Raw genomic sequence first — 17,678 nt, forward strand, 5'->3', positions numbered from 1 at the left:
CCCCTCATGTCTTTTTTAAATCTCTTGCCTCTCATCTTAAAGGTGTGCCCCCTAGTTTTGAATTCCCCCAACCCTAGGAAAAAGACCCTTGTCGCTCATTTTATCTAAGCCCCTCATGATTTTATAAACCTCACCCCTTAACCTCCTGCGCTCCAGTGAAAAAGTCCCAGCCTATCCGGTCTATTTTAATAACTCAGACCGGTGGGCAGCACGGTGGCACAGTGGTTAGCACTGCTGCCTCACAGCGCCTGAGACCCGGGTTCAATTCCCGACTCAGGCGACTGGCTGTGTGGAGTTTGCACGTTCTCCCCGTGTCTGCGTGGGTTTCCTCCGGGTGCTCCGGTTTCCTCACACAGTCCAAAGATGTGCGGGTCAGGTGAATTGGCCAAGCTAAATTGCCCGTAGTGTTAGGTAAGGAGTAAATGTAGGGGTATGGGTGGGTTGCGCTTCGGCGGGTCGGTATGGACTTGTTGGGCCGAAGGGCCTGTTTCCACACTGTAAGTAATCTAAAAAAATTCCCGGCAACATCCTGCTAAATCTCTTCTGAACCCTCTCCAGTTTAGTAATATCTTCCTATAGGGCAACAAGAACATTTTCACAGTCCTACAGAAGAGGCCTCACCAATGTCCTGCACAATCTCAACATGACCTCCCGACTCCCTTAGAGTCATAGAGATGTACAGTGCGGAAACAGACCCTTCGGTCCAACCTGTCCATGCCGACCAGATATCCCAACCCAATCTAGTCCCACCTGCCAGCGCCTGGCCCATATCCCTTCAAACCCTTCCTATTCAAACACCCATTCAGAAGCCTTTTATACGTTGCAATTGTACCAGCCTCCACCACTCCACCACTCGTTCCTGCTCCAGTCACTGTCAGTGTCAGACCACACAGCACAGCCGGTCAGGCAGCATCCGAGGAGCAGGAGAATCGATATTTCGGGAATTCCTGATGGAGGGCTCTGGCCTGAAACGTCGACTCTCCTGCTCCTCGGATGCTGCCTGACCGGTTGTGCTTTTCCAGCACCACAGTCTCGACTCTGACCTCACTTTCTCCTACGGGACACCTCCGCCTCAGAGACGGTACTGTGGTATCCCTTCCGAGTGATTCAAACCAAAACCCTGACCCCTGGGTGTCAGGTGCAGAAATCGATTGTGGGGAGCAAAGTATTTTTCGAGTTTGCTTTACACTTTTAATTCCCTGGCAGCTGATTTCCACCTCATTTACAGTCGGGCTTCAGTTTGCAAATCTCTTCATTCTCAGGCTGTGCCTGCTCAATCCTGAGCTATCCCGACAAACCTGCTCACCTCTCTGTAAGGGCTAGCTGCCTTCGCAACAGCTTGCATTCGCATAGCGCCCTTAACATCCCGAGGTGCACATGTTACCAAACACCGAAGCAGGGTTCTCTCGAGGGGAACATCGAGTCACACAGTCCCACCACGTGGGTCCTTTGGCCCAAACTGATCCATGCCAACCAAATGTCCGCCCTTGTTAACCCATAGAGTCGTAAACGCGGTAGGTTTCCAGGGAGTCCTCTTTGTTCTTTCACAGGAATGTCGCCCATCCCTAATTGCCCCTTGAATTCAGCAGCTTGCTTGCCTCTTTCCAATTAAAAGTCAACCCCACCGCTTTGGGTCCCACATTGGCCTAGACTGGGTAAGCATGGCAGATTTCCTTACCTCAGCCACATTAATGAACAAGACGGGATTTTAAAGATAAGGGGAACTGCAGATGCTGTAAATCAGAAAGAGAGACAGAATTTGCCTGAAAAGCTCGTCAGTAAAAAATGAGGTCTGCAGATGCTGGAGATCACAGCTGAAAATGTGTTGCTGGTTAAAGCACAGCAGGTTAGGCAGCATATTCCCTATTCCTGAGATGCTGCCTAACCTGCTGTGCTTTAACCAGCAACACATTTTCAGCTGAAAAGCTCGTCAGGCCTGCCAACATCTGTGGAGAGAAATCAGAGTCAACATTTCAGATCCTCAGAAGGGTCACCAGATCCTGAAACGTTGACTTTGATTTCTCTTCACAGATGCTGCCAGACCCGCTGAGCTTTTCCAGCAACTCCTGAAGATGGGATTTTACATCAACTGATGTTAGTTGGCCGTTGATGGGACACAATATCACTTGCAGCTTTTGGAAATGGATTCCATTGTTTGCTATTGTGGGATTTGAACCTGCAGCCCCCACAGGATAACAGGCCTATGGATCTGAAGAAAGGCCACTGGACTTGAAACATTAAGTCTGCTTTCTCTCTCTCTCAGCATGACCTGCTGAGTTTTTCCAGCATACTATGATCTCCAACATCCACAGTTCTTTGGGGTTTTTTTGAGATGAGGAGGTATTTTCTCAGCTGGAGGTTGGTGTGTCTGTGGACCTCATTGCCACAGAGGACTGCGGAGGTCAAGACACTGAGTGTCTTTAAGACAGAGATAGATAAGTTCTTGATTGGTGAGGGGATCAAGGGTTACAGGGAGATGTCAGGGGAATGAGGTTGAGAAATCTTTCAGCCATGATTGAATGTTGGAACAGACTTGCTGGGCCAAAGGGGCTAATTCTGCTTCGAGACCGTTTGGTCTCATAAAGGGCTAGTTACTGGCATGATGGGCCAAATAGTCTCCTTTGGTTCTGTATTTGTGATTTATTTTATGAGTCAGATTGTGTATGTGGAGGTTATAATCAAGGTTAGAGTGGTGCTGGAAAAGCACAGCAGGTCAGGCAGCATCCGAGGAGCAGGAAAATCGATGATTCGGGCAAAAGTCCTTCATCAGGAAGGGGTTTTGACTGAAACGTCGATTTTCCTGCTCCTCGGATGTTGCCTGACCTGCTGTGCTTTTCCAGCACCACTCTAATCTTGACGCTAATCTCCAGCATCTGCAGTACCCACTTCCACCTATGCAAATGTCATGTCAAGACAAAGTTCTCAAATACAGTCATAGGGTCATAGAGCTGCACAGCACAGAATCCCTTCGGTCCAACTCATCCATGCCGACCAAATATCCTAACTTAATATAGTCCCATTTGCCAGCACTTGACCCATGTCCCTCTAAACCCTTCCTATTCATATACCCATCCAGATGCCTTTTAAAAGCACTGCTGCCTCACAGCACCAGGGACCGATTCCTGGGTTCAATTCCCGTCTCGGGCGACTGCCTGTGTGGAGTTTGCACATTCTCCCCGTGTCTGCGTGGGTTTCCTCCAGGTGCTCCGGTTCCCTCCCACAGTCTGAAGGTGTGCAGGTTAGAGTGGATTGGCCATGCTAAATTGCCCATAGTGTTAGGCGCATTAGGAATAAATAAAGGGTAGGGGAATGAGTCTAGGTGGGTTACTCTTCGAAGGGTCAGTGTGGACTTGTTGGGCCGAAGGGCCTGTTTTCATACTGTAGGGAATCTACTCTAATCTATTCTAATCAAAATGTTGTAATTGTACTAGCCTCCACCACTTCCTGTGGCAGCTCATTCCATACACATACCACCCTCTGTGTGAAAATGTTGCCCCTTAGGTCCCTTTCATATCTTTCCCCTCTCACCCTAAACCTATGCCCTCTAGTTCTGGACTCCCCCACCCCGGGGAAAATAACTTGTCTATTTACCCTGTCCATGGCCCTGATGATTTTATAAACTGCTGTAAGGTCACCCTTCAGCGTCTAATGTTCCAGGGAGCCCCAGCCTCTCCCTATAACTCAAATCCTCCAACGCTGGCAACATCCTTGTAAATCTTTTCCGAACTCAAAGGCACCTTAAGACATGACCCAAGACGTATCAGAGCTGCTGAAGACTGAGGACATGGCCCCTGCAGTAGAGATGAGGGATAAACCGGGAGAGTATGCTACCTGCTCAATTGAAATAGCTGCTTGGATATAAATGTTTATTCCTCAGTTGTGAATTCCTGTGGAATTTTCCACAACCGAGAGACACAGAGCAGGAAACTTCCAGCTGTTTCTGTTGTTGAAAGGAAGAAGTTCACTATCATATTCATCCCTGAAATATTTTACAGACAATAACCACTCACTGAAGACTTGCTGTTCACTGAGTAGAGTCATAGAGCTGTACAGCATGGAAACAGACTCTTCGTTCCAACCCGTCCATGCTGACCAGATATCCCAACCCAATCTAGTTCCATTTGCCAGCACCCGGCCCACACCCCTCCAAACCCTTCCTATTCATATACCTTTCCAGATGCCTTTTAAAAGTTGCAATTGTACCAGCCTCCACCACTTCCTCTGGCAGCTCATTCCATGCACGTACCACCCTCTGTGTGAAAATGTTGCCCCTCAGGTCCCTTTTATATCTTTCCCTTCTCACCCTAAACCTATGCCCCCTGGTTTTGGACTCCCCCACCCTGGGGAAAATGATCTTGGCCGTTCAACAGATATGGTGCCGGAAGTGCCCAGCAAGTCAGACAGCATCCGATGAGCAGGAAAGTCAACATTTTGGGTCAAAACTCTTTGTCAGGACTATTTACCTTATCCATGTCCCTCATGATTTTATAAAGCTCTATAAGGTCACCCCTCATCCTCCGACACTCCAGGGAAAACAGCCCCAGCCTGTTCAGTTTCTCCCTATAGCTCAAATCCTCCAACAACCTTGTAAATCTTTTCTGAACCCTTTCAAGTTTCACAACATCTTTCTGATAGGAAGGAGACCAGAATTGCATGCAATATTCCAACAGTGGCCTAACCAATGTCCTGTACAGCCGCAACATGACCTCCCAACTCCTGTACTCTGACCAGTAAAGGAAAGCATACCAAACGCCTTCTTCACTATCCTATCTACCTGTGACTCCACTTTCAAGGAGCTATGAACCTGCACTCCAAGGTCTCTTTGTTCAGCAACACTCCCCAGGACCTTACCATTAAGTGGATGACTTTCTAAAATGCAGCACCTCACATTTATCTAAATTAAACGCCATCTGAGACCCCTCGGCCTATCTCATTAAGTATATAGCAAGATGTTGCAAAGAAATCTCGCTTTAGTAACAGAGGCACGAAGTAATCACAAATTGTAAACACCCCATCTGATACGCTGTTCCCCTCCAGGGAAGGAGACCTGCCATCTATTGGCTATTCACCCTTTCCATGCCCCTTTTATTATTATTAATAAAATTTATTATTTTATAAATCTCTTTAAGGTCACCCCTCAGCCTCCAGGGAACAAAACTCCCAGCCTATTCAGCCTCTCCCTATAGCCCAAACCCTCCAGTCTCGGTAACATCCTGGTAAATCCTTTCTGCACCATTTCCAGATTAATAACATCCTCCGTGTAGCAGGGTGACCAGGACTATACAAAGTAATCATAGAATCCCTACAGTGTGGAAACAGGCCCTTCAGCCCAACAAGTCCAACCGACCCCACCCAGACCCATTCCCCTACCCTATTATCCTGCATTTCCCCCTGACAATTGCATCTGACCTACACATCCTTGAACACTATGTTTCATAGAAAAACACTACAGGCAATTTAGCGTGGCCAATCCACCCTAACCTGCACATCTTCAGGAGGAAACCCACACAGGAGAACGCGCAAACTCGACACAGACAGCTGCCCGAGACAGGAATCGAACCGGAGTCTCTGGCACTCTGAGGCAGCAATGCTAACCACTGAGCCAGCATGCCACCACAAGCAGTGCTCCAGAAGTGGCCTCACGAATGCGTTGAGAGATGAGGGATGCATTAAATCTAGGGACAGCTGCTGCGAAGCTGCAGTGGGGTAAGACACCCCCCCACCCCCTGAGCAAGGTCTTTCTGCTGAAGTATAACGAGGGGCTGTTAAGATCCGAGACCCCCCCCCTCGTTGCCTTGAAAGGAATGTAACTGGTTCTCCTCACATGAGTAGAAAGCACCTTTATTTCGGGGGAGGCTCCGAAAACAGTCAATTTCTAAAGATAAAAAATCACACCGCACCAGGTTATAGTCCAGCAGGTTCATTTGGAAGCACTAGCTTTCGGAGCGCTGCTCCTTCATGAGGTAGTTGTGGAGCAGGATCATAAGACACAGAATTTATAGGCACAGGAATGCAGTGTCATGGAATGTAATATTAAATTTGTAGAGCCCTCCTGATATACAAGGGAATTCAGTGATCAGTCCCCATGTGACACAGCACTGAGGGAGTGCCGTACAGTCAGAGGTGAGACAATGAACTCCAGGCTCCTGGGCAGTGATGACACTGTTTGTCAGAGAGCAGTCTCGTCCAATGTTTTTCACTCAATTGCCGGTCAGCACGTCCCTAATTGCCCTTGAATTATATTGGCCATGCTCAGTTGCCCCTTGGTGTCCAGGGATGTGCAGGCAGGTTGGGTTAGCCAACCTGTGTGGTTAGGTGAATAGGCCATGCTAAATTGCCCGTGTTAGGTGTAGGGGAATGGGTCTGGGTGGGTGTGCTTTGGCGGGTCGGTGTGGACTTGTTGGGCCGAAGGGCCTGTGTCCACACTGTAAGTAATCTAATCTAAAAAACAGTCACCCAATTGGAAGACATGCAGTGTTACAGGGACAGGTTTGGTGGGATGCCCTTCGGAGGGTCGGTGTGGACTTGATGGGCCGAATGGCCTGCTTCCATATAGTGCAAGGATTCTATGATTTGATGATCCTGTCCAATGACAGGGACCTTACCCACTGTGCCATATGTCTGTGACTGCACTTCAGAAAATATTTCACTGGCCATGAAGCACTCCTGAGGCTGTGCGAGGTGCTATAAAAATGCAAGTTCTTAGAACTCCCACAAGCATCAGGAGGGAAACAATGGGCTGGACGTTGGGTGAGAGTGAAGTGAAGTGAATGGTGGGCTGCACTAACACAAAGGCAATAAAAGAGGAAACTACAAAGCAATTCCTGCAAAGGTCACTTTGTGTTACATCCTCTTCCCTGGTCCAAAGCAGTCTACGTCTCTCTTTTCCCAGCTCCGATGATCAAAAGCAGTCAATGCCCATCGAAACCTGGCTTTGTTCAGGAGCCTAAGTAGTGCTGGGTCAAAACAATGCCACTAAATCAGCCCCACAAAGCACTGAACACTCACCGGCTCGCTTTCTCACAGTCCTGCTCAGCGTGTGGGATAGTTTCCCAGGCAGCATCCATCCTGCACGGGCCTACTGTTTAAAGGAACAATTACAGCCTGACTACCACACCTCCCCACTGCACGCACACACACATGCACACACTCACTGACAGACACATGCTGACACACAGACACACACGCACTGAAACACACACACAGACACATGCATACACTGACAGGCACACACAGTGACACACAGACAGACATAGACACACACACTGACACACATGTGCACTGACACACATACACATTGACACACACACACGCACACACACACACAGACATGTACACACATGTGCTGACACACAGACCCCTACACACATACAATCAGCCTTTGCATCTTGAAGCCATTCTGTGATTTCAACTGTTAGAAGCGAAGTAGCCAATCTGTGAACAGCAAGATCCCAATGTAGACTGAATCCTTTGATGGTGCCTGGTACAGCCAACTACAGGGTGATCACCCTTTGCTTCTCTTCATTAATGTCCTCCGAGGTAAAACCAGGGAAAGAGAACATTAATACGTTTTGATGTACAAACCCACGACCACATTCAACTGGAAGGGCAGCAGATATGTGGGAACGCCAGCCCCTGCAAGATCCCCTCCCCTCACCATCCTGACTTGGAAATATATTCCTGTTCCCTCAGTGTCCCTGGCTCAGAATCCTGGAATTCCCTCCACCATCTTCTCACGCAGCACGTTCCACATTTCTACCAACCTCTGGGTGAAAAAAACATTATTCCTCAGATTCCACTTACGCCTCACCTTAACGTAACAGTGGGTGGCATTTCAGACCTGGTGGCCTGGGGGGCGCGGGGGGTGGTCAGTGGGTATATCTGCCATGGACAGAGTGGTTGAGATCAGGGTTACGGGAGGTGGCTGAGGTGGGAGAGGGGGTCGCTGAGTTCTTAAAATGGTGAGCTTGTTGGACTGGGTATCAATGTAGGCCGATGAACTAATGGCTGGACTGAACAGGGTCTGAATGTTTCAGTGAACACTATCCCCAAAGCCAGCCCGTCTGCCCCTTGATACCTGAGTCACTGTGTATAGAATCCTTACCGTGCGGAGAGAGAGGACATTTGGCCCACTGATTCTCCAAACACCAGACCCTCATCCTATCCCTTTCGCCCCCACATTTCCCCATGGCTAACCCACTTAGCCAGGACATCCCTGGACACTTTGGGGCAGTTGAACCTGGTTAATCCACACTAAACCTGCACATCTTTGGACTGTGGGAGGAAACCAGAGGAAACCCATGCAGACACGGGGAGAATGTGCAAACTCACGGTGGCACAGTGGTTAGCACTGCTGCCTCACAGCGCCAGAGACTCGGGTTCAATTCCCGACTCAGGCGACTGACTGCGTGGAGTTTGCACGTTCTCCCCGTGTCTGCGTGGGTTTCCTCCGGGTGCCTCCCACAGTCCAAAGATGTGCAGGTTAGGTGAATTGGCCATGCTAAATTCCCCGTAGTGTTAGGTAAGGGATATATGTAGGGGTATGGGTGGGTTGCGCTTCGGCGGGTCGGTGTGGACTTGTTGGGCCGAAGGGCCTGTTTCCACACCGTAAATAATCTAATCTAATTAGACTGTCGCCCAAGGCTGGAATCGAACCCGGTCCCTGGTGCTGTGAGGGAGAAGTGCTAACCACTGTGTCACCCTCACTGTTATGTGCGATTGCAAGCCCTTGGGCTGCCTCTTAACTGTCCTCTGGGTAATTAGGAGATGGGGAATATATTCAAGGTTAGAGTGCTGGAAAAGCACAGCAGGTCTGGCAGCATCCGCGGAGCAGGAATATCGACATTTCGGGCAAAAGTCCTTCATCGGGAGTTAGGCTTTTTTTAATATGCTGGGCACAGCCAGCAATGGTCGCATCCCACCAACCGAATTTAAAATGTGGTCTCTTGGGATTGTTTGTGACATGAAAGGTGCTGTGTAAATGCACACGTTGTCGACCCTGTGAGGTGTCCCATTAAAGCTGAGGCTGTGAGCGATGTATCTCCATAGGCCCCTGAACTTTGAGGCCCGGAGATTAAAAAAGGGTCTTTGAAATGGCTCTCCCAGGGATTAAAAACAAAGTCACCTTTTTGAGGGCAGGGGATAGCGGGGGATCAGTCGTTCCGGAAGGTTCCAAAGGGGAGGTTAAAGTTCCACAAGAGTGTGAGATAGTGGAAAGATAAGCCATACTCTCCTTGACCCCGAGATAAGGGAAGTTTGGCTGGTCTGATTAAAATAGGCCGTGTTTCAGGCCTAACGTCAGAGTCTGAGTCTGGGGATGGAGAGAGGGAAGGGTGAGGTGGTGGTGCGGGATCATTGATCTCACATTCAGACCAGAAATCTGTCAACCCATCCCTAACCTGCAGGTCACTCAGGAAAACATCCTCAAATTTTCTTTGATTTTCTTTGTGTTGTTTGTCAATTTAAGGCTGAAGGTCAGAGGTTAAAGGTTAACTCTTCAACCTCTGTAAATGTTCACCCAGCAACATTTCCCCCCTCCCAGAACAGGTTCAGGTGAAAAATAAATTAAATACAACTGCAAGTGCTGGGACAGGAGATTCCGGAAATTATGTCGCATTCAACCTGCCAGCCAACAATACTGGGCTCTCTTAGTACCGATTCTGAACTGTTTTGTGGGTCTGATTGAGATGCAGAGTGAGACTTCTTCCTGAGCCACAGAGTAGACCCTTTGACCCAACCACAATTTTGTGTCCCACTCCTGAGACTGAGAGCCAACGTCCAGGCCGATCTCCCACACAGCGCAACACTGACGGAGTACTGCAGTGTCAAATGTGATAACGTTTTGATTCGGTTAGACAGAAGTCCCCTCTACTCTGTCTGACGTTCACGATCTACAGATGAGTAAGAGATCTGAAAGTGTGTCCAGCACAGGATTAGATGCAGAATACTGCTCTCTCTACTCTTTTAAACTGAAAGTAAAGCTCTCTCTACATTGTTTCAATCAACCAGTCCCAGGACAGGGTCAGCACGGGGTTAAATATCGAGTAAAGGTTCCTCTACTCTTTCAAAATGAGAGTAAAGCTCTCTCTACACTGCCCCTCATCAAATAGTTCCAGGACAGGGTCAGCACGGAGTTAGATACTGTGTAAAGGTTCCTCTACTCTTTCAAAATGGGAGTAAAGCTTCCTCTACACTGTCCCCTTCAAACCCTCCCAGGGACAGGGACAGCACAAGATTAGATACAGAGTAAAGCTCCCTCAACACTGTCCCCCATCAAACACTCCCAGGACAGGGACAGCACAGGGTTAGATACAGAGTAAAGCTCCCTCTACACTGTCTCCCATCAAACACTCCCAGGACAGGGACAGCATGGGGTTAGACACAGAGTAAAGTTCTCTCTACACTGTCCCCCATCAAACACTCCCAGTATAGGGACAGCACGGGGTTAGATACAGAGTAAAGCTCTCTCTACACTGTCCCCCCATCAAACACTCCCAGGAGAGGGACAGCATGGGGTTTGATACAGAGTAAAGCTCCCTCTACACTGTCTCCTTCAAACCCTCCCAGGACAGGGACAGCACAGGGGTTAGATACAGAGTAAAGCTCCCTCTACACTATCCCCTTCAAACCCTCCCAGGACAGGGACAGCACAGGGGTTAGATACAGAGTAAAGCTCCCTCTACACTATCCCCTTCAAACCCTCCCAGGACAGGGACAGCACAGGGGTTAGATACAGAGTAAAGCTCCCTCGGCACTGTCCCATCAAACACTCCCAGGACTGAGGCTTCAATGTTTCTAACTGAGACAGCTCTCACTATTTTAATGAGAGTTTGCCGTGACCTCTGCCTGACCCCCTCAGGTGGATCTAAAAGATTCCATGACGCTGTTTCGACGTAAAGCAATAAAATTCTGCCTGATTCCTGGCATTCATAATTCAATCAATATTTCTAAACCCGATGATCTGCCCATTCTCACATTAATGATTGTGGATTTCGCTTTGCAATCTCCAAACCCATATTTAATAATAGTGCCACTTTCAGAGTGTTTCACAGCTGTAAAAACATTTTGAAACATCCTTGGGCCAGGATAGGTGCTATATAAATGAACATATCCTTGTTTACATCATCTGGGAGATTCAAAGTGCTGATGTATCACTGAACCGTCATCATGTCTGTCTCTTTGCTTCTATGTTCAAAGTACAGGGTGGATGAGATAAAGAAATGTGCTCTCTTAGTCTGACTCACTGTAAACATCTCAAACACAACAGCCAAGTTGCTTTAAACAGCCGCAGATCCTCAGTGACCTTGGCAAAGTTTGGCTGTACAAACACAACCCTGACAGGGTCAGTGTCACTAACACGCTCTTGGTTACGTAGACAGCTACCGTTGGCAACAGAGTCGACACACTAAAACATTATCTGTGTACAGAATAAAGATTAGAGATGTGTTAGAGTGAGGGGTGCAGCAGCATTACAGTGAGGGGTATGTCAGTGTTACAGTGTGGGGTATGTCAGTGTTACAGTGAGGGGTATATCAGTGTGTCACAGTGAGGGGTATGTCAGTGTTACAGTGAGGGGTATGTCAGTGTTACAGAGAGGGGTATATCAGTGTTACAGTGAGGGGTATGTCAGTGTTACAGAGAGGGGTATATCAGTGTTACTGTGAGGGGTATGTCAGTGTTACAGTGTGGGGTATGTCAGTGTTACTGTGAGGGGTATGTCAGTGTTACAGAGAGGGGTATATCAGTGTGTCACAGTGAGGGGTATGTCAGTGTTACAGTGAGGGGTATGTCAGTGTTACAGCGTGAGGTTTGTCAGTGTTACAGTGTGGGGTATGTCAGTGTTACAGTGAGGGGTATATCAGAGTGTTACAGCGTGAGGTATGCCAGTGTTACAGTGTGGGGTATATCAGAGTGTTATAGTGTGGGCTATATCAGTGTTACAGTGTGGGGTATATCAGTGTTACAGTGTAGGGTATATCAGCGTTACAGTGTGGGGTATATCAGAGTGTTACAGTGAGGTGTATATCAGTGTTACAGTGTGGGGTATATCAGAGTGTTACAGTGTGGGGTATATCAGTGTTACAGTGGGGATATATCAGTGTGTTACAGAGTGGGGTATATCAGTGTTACAGTGAGCGGTATATCAGTGTTACAGTGTGGGGTATATCAGTGTTACAGTGAGGGGTATATCAGCATTACAGTGATGGGGATATCTGTGTTACAATGAGGGGTATATCAGAGTGTTACAGTGAGGGTATATCAGTGTTACAGTGTGAGGGTATATCAGTGTTACAGTGGGGGGTATATCAATGTTACAGTGTGGGGTATATCAGTGTTACAGTGTGAGGGTATATCAACGTTACAGTGTAGGGTATATCAGCGTTACAGTGGGGGGTATATCAGTGTTACAGTATGGGATATATCAGTGTTACAGTGTAGGGTATATCAGTGTTACAGTGAGGGGTATATCAGTGTTACAGTATGGTGTGTCAGTGTTACAGTGAGGGGTATATCAGTGTTACAGTGAGGGGGATATCAGTGTTACAGTGAGGGGGATATCAGAGTGTTACAGTGAGGGGTGTATCAGTGTTACAGTGAGGGGGATATCAGTGTTACAGTGAGGGGTGTATCAGTGTTACAGTGAGGGGGATATCAGTGTTACAGTGAGGGTGATATCAGAGTGTCACAGTGTGAGGTATATCAGTGTTACAGTGAGGGGTATATCAGTGTGTTACAGTGTGGGGTATATCAGTGTTACAGTGGGGGTATATCAGTGTGTTACAGAGTGGGGTATATCAGTGTTACAGTGAGTGGTATATCAGAGTGTTACAGTGTGGGGTATATCAGTGTTACAGTGGGGGTATATCAGTGTGTTACAGAGTGGGGTATATCAGTGTTACAGTGAGGGGTATATCAGTGTTATAGCGCGGGGTATATCAGAGTGTTACAGTGTGGGGTATATCAGTGTTACAGTGAGGAGGATATCAGAGTGTTACAATGTGGGGTATATCAGCGTTACAGTGTGGGGTATATCAGTGTTACAGTATGGGGTATATCAGTGTTACAGAGTGGGGTATATAAATGTTACAGTGAGGGGTATATCAGTATTTCTGTGTGGGGTATATCAGTGCTACAGTGAGGGGTATATTAGAGTGTTACAGTATGGAGTATATCAGCGTTACAGTATGGGATTATCAGAGTGTCAGAATGTGGGGTATATCAGAGTGTTACAGTATAGGGTATATCAGTGTTACAGCGTGGGGTATATCAGTGTTACAGTGTGGGGTATATCAGTGTTACAGTGAGTGGTATATCAGTGTTACAGTGTGGGGTATATCAGTGTTACAGTGAGTGGTATATCAGAGTGTTACAGTGTGGAGTGTATCAGAGTGTTACAGTGTGGGATATAGGGTACATCAGAGTGTTGCAGTGAGGTCTGTGAGGATATGAGAGCATTACAGTGGGGGCTGAGGTATACTAGAGTGTGTTAGTACTAGTGATTGTGTTGTGAGTCAGGAGCACTGGCTGGAAGGGATGTAAGAGGTGAGTGGTTTTATTTAGAAAGTCCAGGACTGCAGTTTCTGTGTGATACAGAGTTTCTTTACTCAGCTTTGGATGTACAGCTGGTAGCATAAGATCCCTCCTTCATCAACTTTGGGAACCCAAAGTTCTGTGATGACCTGCAATAAAGTCTCGAACTGCTCGCCGCTGTCTCTGTCTCCCTGACATTGATGCCTTGTAATCTCTGACAGAACACACTCTATTTCAACAGGCCTTGCTGACTCACTGAACCGTCCTCACTGGCCCAGACAGCTCACTCTGCCAGGTGGCAATGCCCATGCCTGAAGTCTAGCTGGCATTAGATAACAGCTTGTTGGCCTGCTGTCATGACATTGGGCGGTTCAAGTCCCGCACTCTGCCATCGCTTCCATCACCCACTCTACTAGATCATCGTCACTCATCAGATGGCCTACTGATCCCAAAGCCTTTGGGCGCTCCTCAGGGACCCTGCTGTTAATCAAAGTTTGGGAGAAGATTTGTAGCTCGGGTGCTCATTGTTGTGGTTCTGTTCGCCGAGCTGGGAATTTGTGTTGCAGACGTTTCGTCCCCAGTCTAGGTGACATCCTCAGTGCTTGGGAGCCTCCTGTGAAGCGTTTCTGTGATCTTTCCTCTGGCATTTATCGTGGTTTGAATCTGAAGCGGCAGAGACAAACCACTATAAATGCCGGAGGAAAGATCACAGAAGCGCTTCACACGCGGCTCCCAAACACTGAGGATGTCACCTAGACCGGGGACGAAACGTCTGCAACACAAATTCCCAGCTCGGCGAACAGAATCACAACACCCTGCTGTTAATGTTAGCCACTTTCCGTTTTAAACACCCAGAACCAGATTTTGACACATCGCACCTCCCCCCCCGCCCACTCTTTCCGCCCACTCCTCCTATCCCACCCCTTACCCCCACCCCGCATCTGTCTGTGTGACTGAAATTTCAAACATGGGGTCTTCCTGAGCAATGTCATCCACTCCACTTGTCCTTGAATGACCTGTATGTCTACAACCCCTGTGGGGTCATCTTGCATTGATGTAGCACCTTTGGAGGAAGTCCCAAGGGAATCCACCGGAACACTATCAATGATAATCTGGTGCCAAAACACAGAAGGAATCCATTTCTGTTATTCTTTTGTCAGATGTAGGTGCCGCTGGGCAGGACTGGCCGTTATCACCAATCCCTAATTGCCCCTTGAACTGAGTGGTCCCTCGGCCATTTCCAAGGGCAGTTAAGAGTTAACCCCATTGCTGTGGCTCTGGAGTCATATATAGGCCAGACCAGGTAAGGATGGCACATTTCCTTCCCTGAGTGACATTGGTGAACCAGAATTGGTTTGATTTGATTTATTATCGTCCCGTGTGCCTCAGTACAGTGAAAAGTTGTGTTTTGCATGCAGACAGAGATCATAATGATACAAAGTGCATTAGGGTCATAGAACAGAGCGAGGAATACAGTGTTACAGCTGCAGAGATGGTGCACAAAGAACAGGATCTACATTAAATTTGAATATTTGAGAGGTCCATTCAGAAGTCTGACAACAGTGGGGAAGAAGCTGTTCTTCAATCTGTTGGTACATCTGTTAAAGCTTTCGTAACTTATAAGCAAAAGTGAGGACTGCAGATGCTGGAGATCAGAGTCGAGAGTGTGGTGCTGGAAAAGCGCAGCAGATCAGGCAGCATCCGAAGAGCAGGAAAATCAACATTTCGGGCAAAAGCCCTTTATCAGGGAGCCTCGAGGGGTGGAGAATTAAATGGGAGGGGGGATGGGGTTGGGGGTGGGAGCTGAGAGTGTGATAGGTGGATGGAGGTAAGGGTAAAGGTGATAGGTTGGAGGGGAGGGTGGAGTGGATGGGTGGGAAGGAAGATGGACGGGTGGGACAGGTCATGAGGGGGGTGCTGAGCTGGAAGGTTGGATCTGGGGTAAGGTGGGGGGAGGGGAAATGAGGAAACTGGTGAAACCCACATTGATGCCCTGGGGTTGAAGGATCCCGTGGAGGAAGATGAGGCGTTCTTCCTCCAGGCGTCAGGTGGTATCTTCAGCCTGATGGACGAGATTAGAAGATTATAACTGTAATAGGAGGGGTCTTTGATGATGTTGGCTGCCTTCCCGAGGCAGTGGGATGTATAGATGGAGTCAGTGGGTGGAAGGTTGATTTGTGTGATGGAGTGGGGCTGTGTTCACAACTCTCTTCAGTTTCTTATGGTCCTGGGCAGAGCAGTTGCTGAACCAAGCCATGATGCATCTGGATAGAATGCTTTCTGTGTTGCACTAAAACAAAATTGGTAAGAATCCGTGTGGACATGCTGAATTTCCTTGGCCCCAGAGAAAGTAGAGACATTGTTGTGCTTTTTTAACTGTGGTTCAACATGGGAGGACCAGGACAGGTAATGGGTGATCATCAATCCTAGGAACTACAGTGTGGAAGCAGGCTATTCAGCCCATTGAGTCCATAATAACCCTCCAAAGAACATCCCTGCAACCTCATTTCCCATGGCTAATCCAGCTATCCTGCACATCCCTGGACGCTATGGGGCAACTTAGCATGTCCAATCCACCTTAATCCACACATCCCTGGACACTATGGGCAATTTAGCATAGCCAATCTACCCTCACCTGCACACTATGGGGCAATTTAGCATGGCCAATCCATCCTAACCTACACATCTTTAGACTGTGGGAGGAAACCAGAACAAATCCACGCAGACACGGAGAGAACGTGCAAACCCCACACAGACAGTCACCCAAGACTGGAATCGAACCCAGGTCCCTGATGCTGTGAGACAGCAGTGCTAACCACCGTGCCACCTGGGAAGTCTGGGCCTGAAGATAGATTTGACTTTACATTCTCTAGGACCAGCCTGTCTTGAACGTAAACTCGCCGTGTCATATCAACCCAGGCAATAAAAGATGTTGGACATTCGTTTTCCCTGGAGCGTCGGAGGCTGAGGGGTAACCTTACAGAGGTTTACAAAATTATGAGGGGCATGGATAGGATAAATAGGCAAAGTCTTTTCCCTGGGGTGGGGAAGTCCAGAACTAGAGGGCATAGGTTTAGGGTGAGAGGGGAAAGATATAAAAGAGACCTAAGGGGCAACTTTTTCATGCAGAGGGTGGTACGTGTATGGAATGAGCTGCCAGAGGAAGTAGTGGAGGCTGGTACAATTGCAGCATTTAAGAGGCGTTTGGATGGGTATGTGAATAGGAAGGGTTTGGAGGGATATGGGCCGGGTGCTGGCAGGTGGGACTAGATTAGAGTCATAGAGATGTACAGCATGGAAACAGACCCTTCGGTCCAACCCGTCCATGCCTACCAGATATCCCAACCCAACCTAGAGCCACCTGCCAGCACCCGGCCCATATCCCTCCAAACCCTTTCTATTCATATACCCATCCAAATGCCTCTTAAATGTTGTAATTGTATCAGCCTCCACCACTTCCTCTGGCATCTTATTTGGGTTGGGATATCTGGTCGGCATGGACAGGTTGGACCGAAGGGTCTGTTTCCATGCTGTACATCTCTATGACTCTGTGACTCTAAGTAACCGAACTGAAGATCACTAAAACAGCCATGATAGCGTGTCTTATTGTAAAAGATAACCCTGAGGGATCACTCTGCATTTCTCCAATCCAGGGCTCTTGCACATACCTGATGTTAAACCTTTAGCGACCATACCTTTCCTGGGCTCTTTGCTCCAGTATTCCCTTCCTAAATCTCTTTCTCTCTCTCTCTCTCTCCTCTTTAAGACATTCCTCAAAACCTACTTCTTGGACTCAATTTTTTTTGTGTTCAGGGAAGCCCTGACACCCAAAGGTTTAGGGCAGCACGGAGACTCAGTGGTTAGTACTGCTGCCTCACAGCACCAGGGACGCAGGTTCGATTCCCGCCTTGGGCGACTGTCTGTGTGGAGTTTGCACATTCTCCCCGTGTCTGCGTGGGTTTCCTCTGGGTGCTCCGGTTTCCTCCCACAGTCCAAAGATGTGCAGGTTAGGGTGGATTGACCATGCTAAATTGACCACAGTGTTAAGCGCATTAGTCAGGGGTCAATATAAGATAGGGGAATGGGTCTGGGTGGGTTACTCTTCGGAGGGTCATTGTGGACTTGTTGGGCTGTTTCCATACTGTAGG

The sequence above is a fragment of the Hemiscyllium ocellatum genome, chromosome 47 (genome assembly GCF_020745735.1).
Source record: "Hemiscyllium ocellatum isolate sHemOce1 chromosome 47, sHemOce1.pat.X.cur, whole genome shotgun sequence".
Classification (NCBI taxonomy): Eukaryota; Metazoa; Chordata; class Chondrichthyes; order Orectolobiformes; family Hemiscylliidae; genus Hemiscyllium; species Hemiscyllium ocellatum.